This window comes from Juglans regia, chromosome 2 (genome assembly GCF_001411555.2).
Source record: "Juglans regia cultivar Chandler chromosome 2, Walnut 2.0, whole genome shotgun sequence".
NCBI lineage: Eukaryota > Viridiplantae > Streptophyta > Magnoliopsida > Fagales > Juglandaceae > Juglans > Juglans regia.
Window position 1 is genome coordinate 9,974,282 of NC_049902.1, and position 10,496 is coordinate 9,984,777.

The following is a 10,496-nucleotide window of genomic DNA, read 5'->3' on the forward strand; positions in this document are numbered from 1 at the left end:
GACTGCGCAACCTCTTCCAACATCTCAAACTTCTTGAAGTGGTCATGACATCGTCTCTTATGACGTCGGAATAATGTAGCCATCAATTCATTCACAGTTCTCAAATCCTCGGTACAACCAAAGTCGAAGTCGAAATCATCCTAACAAGTGAATTAGGTCAAAAATATATAGTACTAATCTAGGTGAAAAAAAATGTACTCTCAAAGTAAACTCACCAGCACACGAGTTCGAATGTGCTCCTTAATCTCATTCGGAACATCTCGCCATGAGCGCACATAAAATGGAACATAAGCTCGAACTACTGTGCCAATATAGGAGGAAAGCACTGCTGCACTATCATCCACTCCTCCAGTGGAATTATCAGAAATGGTGATCTTGAGTTTTCCGTATCTTCTACTTTTCTCAAGAGAGATGCCACGTGTATAGCTAAGACCGCGACGTGCAGATACATCAACTACATGATAATAGATAGTTTAATTATAGTTATATAGTTATTGAAACAAAAATATTAACTATATAATTAATTATCAACAACAATATTTCCTTACTGGTAGGTGTCGACTGACTGTTATTCTCTTTCGTGTTAACTTGATCTTCAGGAGAGAATACCTCGAGTGGAGAGTCCTCAATGGGTTTGGGACTTAGACTTAGTGAAGGCACATTTCTTTGTTGTCGTTTTGGCGGCATTCTTGAAAAGAATTAATAATATTAAAGAAAATTAATTAAAAGAAATTATGAAAATTGAAGATATTTTATCGTCACCTATATGAATAAAATATTTAGTATTTTTATTCTTCATTTTCAGATGTATTTTCCGTGCTTGTTTCAGAATCTCTCTCAATAACATCATCATCATCATGCACCTTTTCTTCATCCTCCTCATCCACCTCCTGGCCGGATTCTGAATCGTCTTCATCTTCTAACACTTCTTCTTCTTCTTCCTCCTCACTTTTTTGAATTGAATGATCATTTAATACAGACAGGTCGAGATGGACAGGTGGGACATCATCTCTATACAAGGGGAGCAACTCGACTGCAAAGAGGTCAACAAACAAGTTAATACCCTCTCCATCTTCCTAGTATGCCTCCACAATCAAAGTGTCATCTTCATCTCCACTATTCTCGTGCTCTGCACTCGTTCCTGCTTCATATATATTTCGAGGGATAAATTTTTGTACGGCTCGCCAAGTTATCTCTCCACTATCTTCATCAGCACTTTTTCATTAGATCAATCAAGTAATAGACTTGGATAGCTTGACAAGCCAGTACGAATGGATCATCTTCGTACCATTTAGATGCAGTATTGACACTCGTAAAGTGATTATCCCTATGTATCGAAACCCGACCACCGCCTAGATCCCACCAATCACATTTAAAGATTATGTTACAGACCCACCCAGATATTTCAATCCGATAATATCATGTATGACACCATAATAGTCAATATCATCTGTTCCATGACTCCCATCGACCAATACACCAGAGTTTTGAGTCTTTCTATTATTTTCACCGTCCAGAGTATGGAATCTATAACCTTGAACCGTGCATGCAGTGTATCAAAGTGCTCTATTTGAGGAACCTCAGGCCAGTGCATATAATTCAGAAGAAATTTATCCGAGATCACGAGCACATTGTTCCAAAATCTAACAATGGAAATAGTATATAATATTTAAGAGTTACCCAAAGTTAAAAGTTTCAAACCATCCGAGAAATTCTTCCTCGTGTCTTGCCTCTATATTTTCTATGCCTTCTGTCCTAAGTTTGTCTATGTGCTCACTGTTATAGATAAATGTAAAAGATGTATATTTTGAGCACAACAGTTATAGTTAAACTTGTAAAAAATTAGAATTATACAAACTATGGAACGACATACCTGAGATAATCATCAATCTCCCGAAAATTATTTAGCACATACTATCGAACTTTACCCAACTCTCCATCAATTAAATCGTAACCCGTTTGTGCACCCAAGGGTCATACATTCTGGAAAAACATTGATAGCTCATGAGAAGGTGGAGCAGCAAGATCAGCATTTCGCTCTTGACGATTAAATCGTGTCTCAACACTACAAACATATAGAGAGCAAAATGTTAACCACTCATCGTGTATATAAGCCTCTGTTATTGAACCTTCAGCTCTGGCTTTATTCCCAACAGTGCACTTCAATATAGAGAGCAAAATGTTAACCACTCATCGTGTATATAAGTTTATGCTATTGAACCCTCAGCTCTGGCTTTATTCCCAACAGTGTGCTTTAGTCAACCCAAATATCTTTCAACTAGATACATCCAATGAAACTGCACCGGTCCACCCAACAGTACCTCTTGTGGTAAATGTATTACTAAATGTACCATAACATCAAAAAATTATGATGGAAAGATCTACTCGAATTTACATAGTATAGTAGCAATATCTTCTTCTAATTTCTGCAACATATCTCGATTTACTACCCGAGTGCACAAATACTTAAAAAACATACAGAGTTCAGATATAGCGACACGTACATTAGATGTCAGCTTCCCAAGAATTCCCACAGGCAATGACTTCTGCAAAAATACGTGACAGTCATGATTTTTCAATCCACTGAATTTCTAGTCATCAGGACTCACGCATTTACCAATATTTGAAGCATAACCATCTGGCAACTTCACACCTTGCAACCATTTGCAGAAGTCCATCCTCTCCTCCCTCGTCATCATAAACATGCATGCGGCATGACACCATATTGCCTTCCACCCACAAATGTAGATTATGTTTAATTCTCATTCTCTCAAGATTTTTCCTCATCTTGATCGTGTTCTTCGTCTTTTTGTTAATGTTTATCAATGTACCTAGTATATTATCACAAATATTCTTCTCTATGTGCATTATATCCAAACTATGTCGCAACATGCAGGACGACCAATACGGCAAGTCAAAAAAAATACTACGCTTTGTCCAATTCAATTATGTCGTGCCTCATTTTCTCTTATTCTTTTCCCGACCTTTGCCAAAATTGTTCGCTCTAACATGTACCAGTTGTTCCACTATCTCTTCCCCAAACAACTCTTTTAGTGCAATTCTATCCTCTATTCTCCCATCAAACTTAGCACATTCTCTTCTCCATGCATGATTTGCTGGTAGTTAACATCGATGACCCATGAAACACAACTTTTGAGAATATTTTAACACTCACTAGCAATTTCTTTATTACACGTTGAACATGCTAACTTTCTAGCCGAAAAGATTCCCATATGCCGGAAAGTCATTTATGATCCCCATTACCGCAGCATGCATTTGAAAAGATGTCAACGTGGATGCATCATAAGTTCAAACGCCTGTTTCCCATAACTCTTTCAACTCTTCAATCAATGGCTACATGAATACATCAATGTCAATCCAAGATGATCTCGAGCCAGGGATAAGTAAAGTTAACAAAAAGTTGGGCGCCTTCATGCACCTCCATGGTGGAAGATTGTACGGAATCAACACCACGAGCCAAGTGCTATAACTTGTACTCATATTTCCTAAAGAGTTGAATCCATCAGTTGTCAATCTCAGGCACACATTCCGAGCTTCGATCCCAAACTCTTGGTATTAATTATCGAAAGACTGCCACGCAAATGAATCAGCTGGGTGCCTCATATATATACGTCGTCCTTAACTCTTTTCTCCTCGTACCACCTCTTATCATGAGCTATTTTTTTACACATATATAGTCTTTGCAACCTAGGTCTCAAGGAAAAATACCGCAACCCCTTAACCGACACATTTTTCTTATCCATCCACATCGACTCTCCGCTTACAGGACATGCTTGTTTCTCCTCATTCTCCTTCCACATTTTGCAACCTAGATCCTCATTCTTGCATGCATGTATGGACTTGTACTCAAATCCTAATCTCTTTTCTCAACTGTTTCGCTTCATAAAAGTTCTTGGGCAATGCAAACCCTTTCGAAGTACCTCGTTAAATAAGTTCAATACCATATTTATTGCTTTCGTCGACATCCCACACAATGACTTAATGTGAAGCAACCGCACAATAAATGACATTTTGGAATGTTTTGTACAGCCTGGATAAAAGCTCGCGCTTTGCATCTTCCCACATAGAAGCGAAATTTTCACAATCAATCCCTTCACCACTTGAGGCACTGTCGTCAACCTCATCCATAAACATCCCCGCTCCAATGTCACCCAACATCTCCTCCATCTCATCCTGGTGATAATCATCATCCATGTGTCACAAATAATTGTGATGATCGACCAATACACCTACTGACTGTTCATACGGCTCACCATGCAGTACCCATCGGGTATACCCCAGATCCATACCATTCACAAATATATGACTTTCTACTTCATCCAACCCTATCGCACACAAATTTTTACACCCTCAACATGGACACTTAATGTAACCACGACTATTAGCAGAGGCCCGTGCAAAATCAATGAAGGTTCTTACTCCACGTGCATAGGGTACGTAATCCTTTCCAAGTCTATCACCCATACGCATCCAATTTTTGTCCATTTCGAAAAACATCTATTTATTAATAACACGTACATAGAAAATTCACATACATGTGATGCTCCAATACGAAATTACTTTTTTGATAAGGTAGTTGGTCTTATCCCATTTGAGATTATATTATTCATATTGCACAAATCTCGCCACTCTACTACTTTCCACGTTAGTAAAAATTTCGGCAGCACCTCCCCATAGTTCTCCAAGTATACATGTTCAAATAGAGGGATTGTGACCCTGTGAACAGTATACCCGAAGAACAGTAGAGGAAGACACCGAAACTTCATATTAATCGTGAAAAGTAGGAGTAACAAAAATGTGCAATACTGATAATATAATCCCAAACTGCCCACACTGGACAATTCAGGAATCAGTGGACACATAAATGTAGACTAATTCCCAAACGGGACTAATTCCCAAATCAATATTGGGAAGATGGGTCGGGATATGGTCATTTGAAAGCCAGCCAAAGATGGAAGTTTCTCCTCAGCAAGTGCATGAGATATTATTCGAATAAGAGGGACTGAACAACCAGGGATGGAGTGGATTTGGCATGGTATTTTGCCCAAAAAGATTGCAGTCTGCATGTGGAAAGCTAAGGTTAAAGGCTTGGTTGCAGATAATAGGTGTCAGTCCCAGGGTATTCAAATCGCTTCACGCTGTGATTGTTGTTCGGTAGGAAGTAGCGAGTCTATTGATCATGTATTGGCCTCAGGGGATGTAGCGACAAAAGTATGGGAATGTGCTGAAACCGATTTAGGTATTCCACGTATGATGACACATTCTTGGTGGGTGAGGGTGCTGCACTGGTTTTCTTTTGCCAGTAAATCTTCTCAACGTGGTATCCTCATTGGTATACTCCCTTGTATTATCACATGGAGGCTCTGGCTACAGCGCTGTAAAGCAAGGATGGAGGGAGTTTTTGAGTCGTTGGAGAGCATGGTTGCCAGTAAAGGTGTGGTTGCAGAAGTTGTCTGCCATTCTTGTGAAATGCAGGTCCCTCTCCTCTGTAGATAGAGCAGTTCTGTAGGGCTTTGGAGATCCCTCTTTGCCAAGTGAGGACTAGAAGATCACAGTTGATTGTTTGGAAGAAACCAGTTGAGGGATGGATTAAGCTAAACATGGATGGAAGCTGTAGGGGGGATCCTGGCACCTGAGGTGGTGGAGGGGTGATAAGGGACCACTCAGCTCTGCCATATTGTTAGTGCCATGACCAAAATGTGCAGAAAAGGCTCCAATAAAATTTTCCAAGTGGTCCCTTATCACCCCTCCACCACCACAGGTGCGAGGATTCCCCCTACAGCTTCCATCCATGTTTAGCTTAATCCATCCCTCAACTGGTTTCTTCCAAACAATCAACTGTGATCTTCTAGTCCTCACTTGGCAAAGAGGGATCTCCAAAGCCTATAGAACTGCTCTATCTATAGAGGAGAGGGACCTGCATTTCACAAGAATGGCAGACAACTTCCGCAACCACACCTTTATTGGCAGCCACATGCTCTCCAGTGACTCAAAAACTCCCTCCATCCTTACTTTACAACGCCGTAGCCAGAGCCTCCATGTGATAATACAAGGGAGTATACCAATGAGGACACCACGTTGAGAAGATTTCCTGGCAAAAGAAAACCAGTGCAGCACCCGCACCCACCAAGAACGTGTCATCATACGTGGAATACCCAAATTGGCTTTAGCACATTCCCATACTTTTGTCGCTACATCCCCTGAGGCCAATACATGATCAATAGACTCGCTACTTCCTACCAAAGAACAATCACAGCGTGAAGCGATTTGAATACCCTGGGACTAACACCTATCATATGCAACCAAGCCTTTAACCTTAGCTTTCCACATGCAGACTGCAATCTTTTTGGGCAAAATACCATGCCAAATCCACTCCATCCCTGGTTGTTCAGTCCCTCTTATTCGAATAATATCCCAGGCACTTGCTGAGGAGAAACTTCCATCTTTGGCTGGCTTCCAAATGACCATATCCCGACCCATCTTCCCAATATTGATTTGGTGCCCAATCTGCCTCGTTTGGTCCTCTCCGACCAAGGACACAAGTTGCTCTTCGTCCCACCTACCACCCACCCACACGTCTTTTATTAGCAGACCAGGTTGTTGAATCAAGAAATTTGAAGCACTAAGAGGGCCGCTCGCAAGCCAACGGTCAAACTAGAAAGAAGATCCACCCTCTTTAACCTGGACCTTGATGTTATCCATGACCTCCGGTAGTACATTCCAAACTGATTTCCAAAATCTGGAGGCATTCTCCATTGGTTCAGTAAGCAACAAATGTCCATGCCTCACATATTCTGCACGAAAAAATTGGGACCATAAATTATCGACTGAAATCAGCCGCCAAGCAAACGTCATATGTAATTATTTTTGAACTTCTGAAAACTTACGAATACCCAGACCCCCTTCCATGTACGACAAACAAATATTTTCCCATGCACACCATTTCATGCAAGGTTTCACATTTAACTCCCCCTAGAAAAAAGTGGACATGATCGAGTTAAGCTTGTTGAAAACAGCCAACAAGTGTGCTGCCATACTAGAGAGGACATGTTTAAGTAAGATAAGCCTACCTCCTTGAGAGAGCAGCTTGCATTTCCAGCCAGCAACCTTACCTTTAATTTTGGCAACCATCGGTTCTAAGTCCCGAGATGTAAGATGAACAGAGACCAAAGGCATGCCCAAGTACATGACCGGAATATGCCCTTCCACAAAACCTGTCAGCCTCATCAACCCTCTCCTCTGAACCATGGAAGTAGATTTAGAGAAAAAAATTGCCTACTTCTCTTTGCTTAACAGTTGCTCAGACCACTTTTCATATGCGCCAAAAATATTGATAAGCCTACGTAGAGACCGTTTCTCCCCATTAACAAACACAAGTATGTCGTCTGCATAAAGGAGATGAGAGACCAAGGGAGCTCCCATTGGATGCGAGAAACAACCTATACGACCCTCCGCGAAGTTCTTTCAAATAAGCCTAGATAAAATCTCTTGCATGACAATAAATAAATATGGGGTAATGGGTCACCTTGTCTAAGGCCCCGAGTTGGTTTGAAAAACCCTTTGTATGTCCCATTCATCATAATCAAAAACCACGGCGACTGCACACACTCCTCCACCAAAAAGCAAAACTTTGGAGAAAATCCAAAACTCTTCAACACTCGCAGCAAAAAAGACCAATCCACCCTGTCGTATGCTTTGGACATATCAACCTTCACCATGAGGTTTCCGCCCTTCACCTTTTTGTTCAAAGAGTGTACCATCTCTTGGGCCAAAGTAATGTTCTCGAAAATGCTTCGTCCTGGAATAAACGCTCCTTGTTCATGAGAGATCAAGTGAGGCAAAAAACGAGTCGACCGTTTCACTAAAACTTTCGAAAAGATTTTATATGCAACCGAACACAAACTAATCGGCCGAAACTTGTCAAAACTTTTCAGCTCCGCCACCTTCAGAATCAATACAATAAAAGAAGAGGAATAAAACCAAGGTAAAGAGGAGCCTGATAAAAAAAATCCCTTGTGGCCTCCACCACGTCTTCCTTAACAATCTCCCAGTAAGATAGGAAAAAAGCTTAACCAAAGACATCCGGGCCCGGGGAACTTTCCTTAGGAATAGAAAGTAGAGCTTCTTTTACCTCTTCCTCCGACGGGATTTGGCAAAGAATTTCCTTAGGAATAGAAAATAGAGCTTCTTTTACCTCTTCCTCCGATGGGACTTGGCAAAGAAAAACATCAACCTCCTCAGCAATGATCTTATCCACAAGCGGGGACAAATCTACCTCCTGCACAATAGGCGATTGAGAAAGAAAAGATTGAAAGTGAGAAACCACACCCTGATGTACCTGTTCAGGGCCATTTAGGCTGTTTCCATCCTCAAGAACCATGTGGGAAATAACATTCCTTTTCCTTCTTTGATTGACAATGGCATGGAAGATTTTGGAATTTTGGTCTCCTTCCTTCAACCACTTTTTCTTGGCTAATTGGGACAATCTAATCTCTTCCTGGTGCTCCCAAGTATCCAGTTCTAACTTTGTAGAAATAAACTCATCCTCTACACTCTGATCATGACTCCCCTACAGTTGAGATTCCAACAACTCCAAACATTCTTCAAGGTCCTTAATGTTCTACTCCACCAAGCCGAAAGTCTGTTTGTTCCACACCCTGAGAGCAACTTTGGTTTTCTTTAGTTTCTCCGCCAGACGCAAGAGACCCAGCGAGTGCACAGGTTCCATCCAGACCTCCTTAACACAATGCAAGAAGTTATCGTCGGAACACCACATATTTTGAATACAGAATAGGTGGGGACCATATCTGCTCTCTAGTTTCTGGAAATGGATAATCAAAGGATAATGGTCCGATGTCTTCCTCTCAGTGTATTCCAAATAATTATTGGGGTACATAGAGGCGAACTGAGAAGAGACTAACGCACGGTCTAGACGTGCCCAACTTTGGGAACGTCCTGCATGCTCGTTACACCACGATAAATGACGCCCCACCACCTGCATCTCCATGAGTCCGCAAGTGTCAATGCAACCATTAAACTCCGCCAAGGAGGACAGAGGCCTTGGGTTGCCACCAATGCACTCCCCATCATTATGGATCACATTAAAATCTCTTGCTACGATCCATGGTGAGAGCATCGAGCTGGTAGCTGCTAGACTCGACCACAACTCCCTCCGTTCAATTTGACTGCAATTCGCATGGACGAAAGAAATTAAAATCGTGCCCATTCCTCAACCATCCTGTGATCATTTGCTTCAACATGCTCAAAACTTCGAACTCATATGATTCACTCCACAATATCCCATAATTTACCTTCCACTTCCTCATTGCTACAATAATTCGGCCGACCCAGGGAAAGAGCCAGCCTCGGCAAATTCCTGGCAGCTGCAAACCAACAATGGACACCTTAAATTTTCAAACCAAACACTTTAACCTTCTTCTAGATGTGCCTAGCCCCCGCACATTCCACACCATAATATTGTCAATCATAGGTTAAGTTTGGAGGGGCGGGCCACCACCCATTGAGAATGTCGAATCGCCATTTTTTCGTGATCTTTCCTGTGAACCAGAACCTCATGTGCACCCGGGTCTGAGTCATGCGATTTCCTCCTAGATAGAGGTTGGCAAAAAACCCTATCCTCACCATCAAACGAATAATCTGTCACTTTATCCCCTACTACACTTGTTTCAAATCTCCCTAGGGCCCTGCATTCCATTTCAAGGATAGTTGTCACAATATCCAATTGACCACCCTCAAAACCACTACCACCTGAAACGACTTCCAGTCTACCTCCTGTTGCATCAAAGGCCATCTCGAAGGCATGGGAGAGGCCCTCTGTTCTCCTTCTATTTCCACGCAAGGGATGGAATTAACAACCAATGTCATAGCCTCATAAATCACCACCTCTTCAATGAGAGGATCTGCTGAAGCATCATTAAAAACCTCCACCACGTCTTCGACCACACCATCACCAGCCTTTGATTTCAGAACCCCACTACTTTTAGCATCGCCAACCCTAACATACTCAGGCTCCTCTTGAACACCTTTAAAACCCTCACCCCTAGTCACTTCCACTACCACTAGTGCTATCATTTCTCCATGATCCTTTGGTTCCTCGTCGTCCTTTTTTGGATCCTGAGGAATGGATTTTTCCTTCAATGCCCTTTTTGAAATATTACGATGACCAACTTTCCCTAGATCACCATTACGTTTTTCCTCTGCATGACAGACCACCTCCGTATGACCTTGACAACAACATTTAGAACAATAAAACCCATGTTTTACATAGCGAACTTCCTGCCATATCGTCTTTCTCATCGAAACCACAATCGGGAATCCTTGAACTGGATCCTCCAGTAAATAGACCTCCACACACATCCTAGCCCCCGCAGCCCTTATTCTATGCAATGTAGCATTATCCGTCCCCAAAATCTGTAGGCAGTCAAAATCTATACATTATCCCCCGAAGCCCAAAC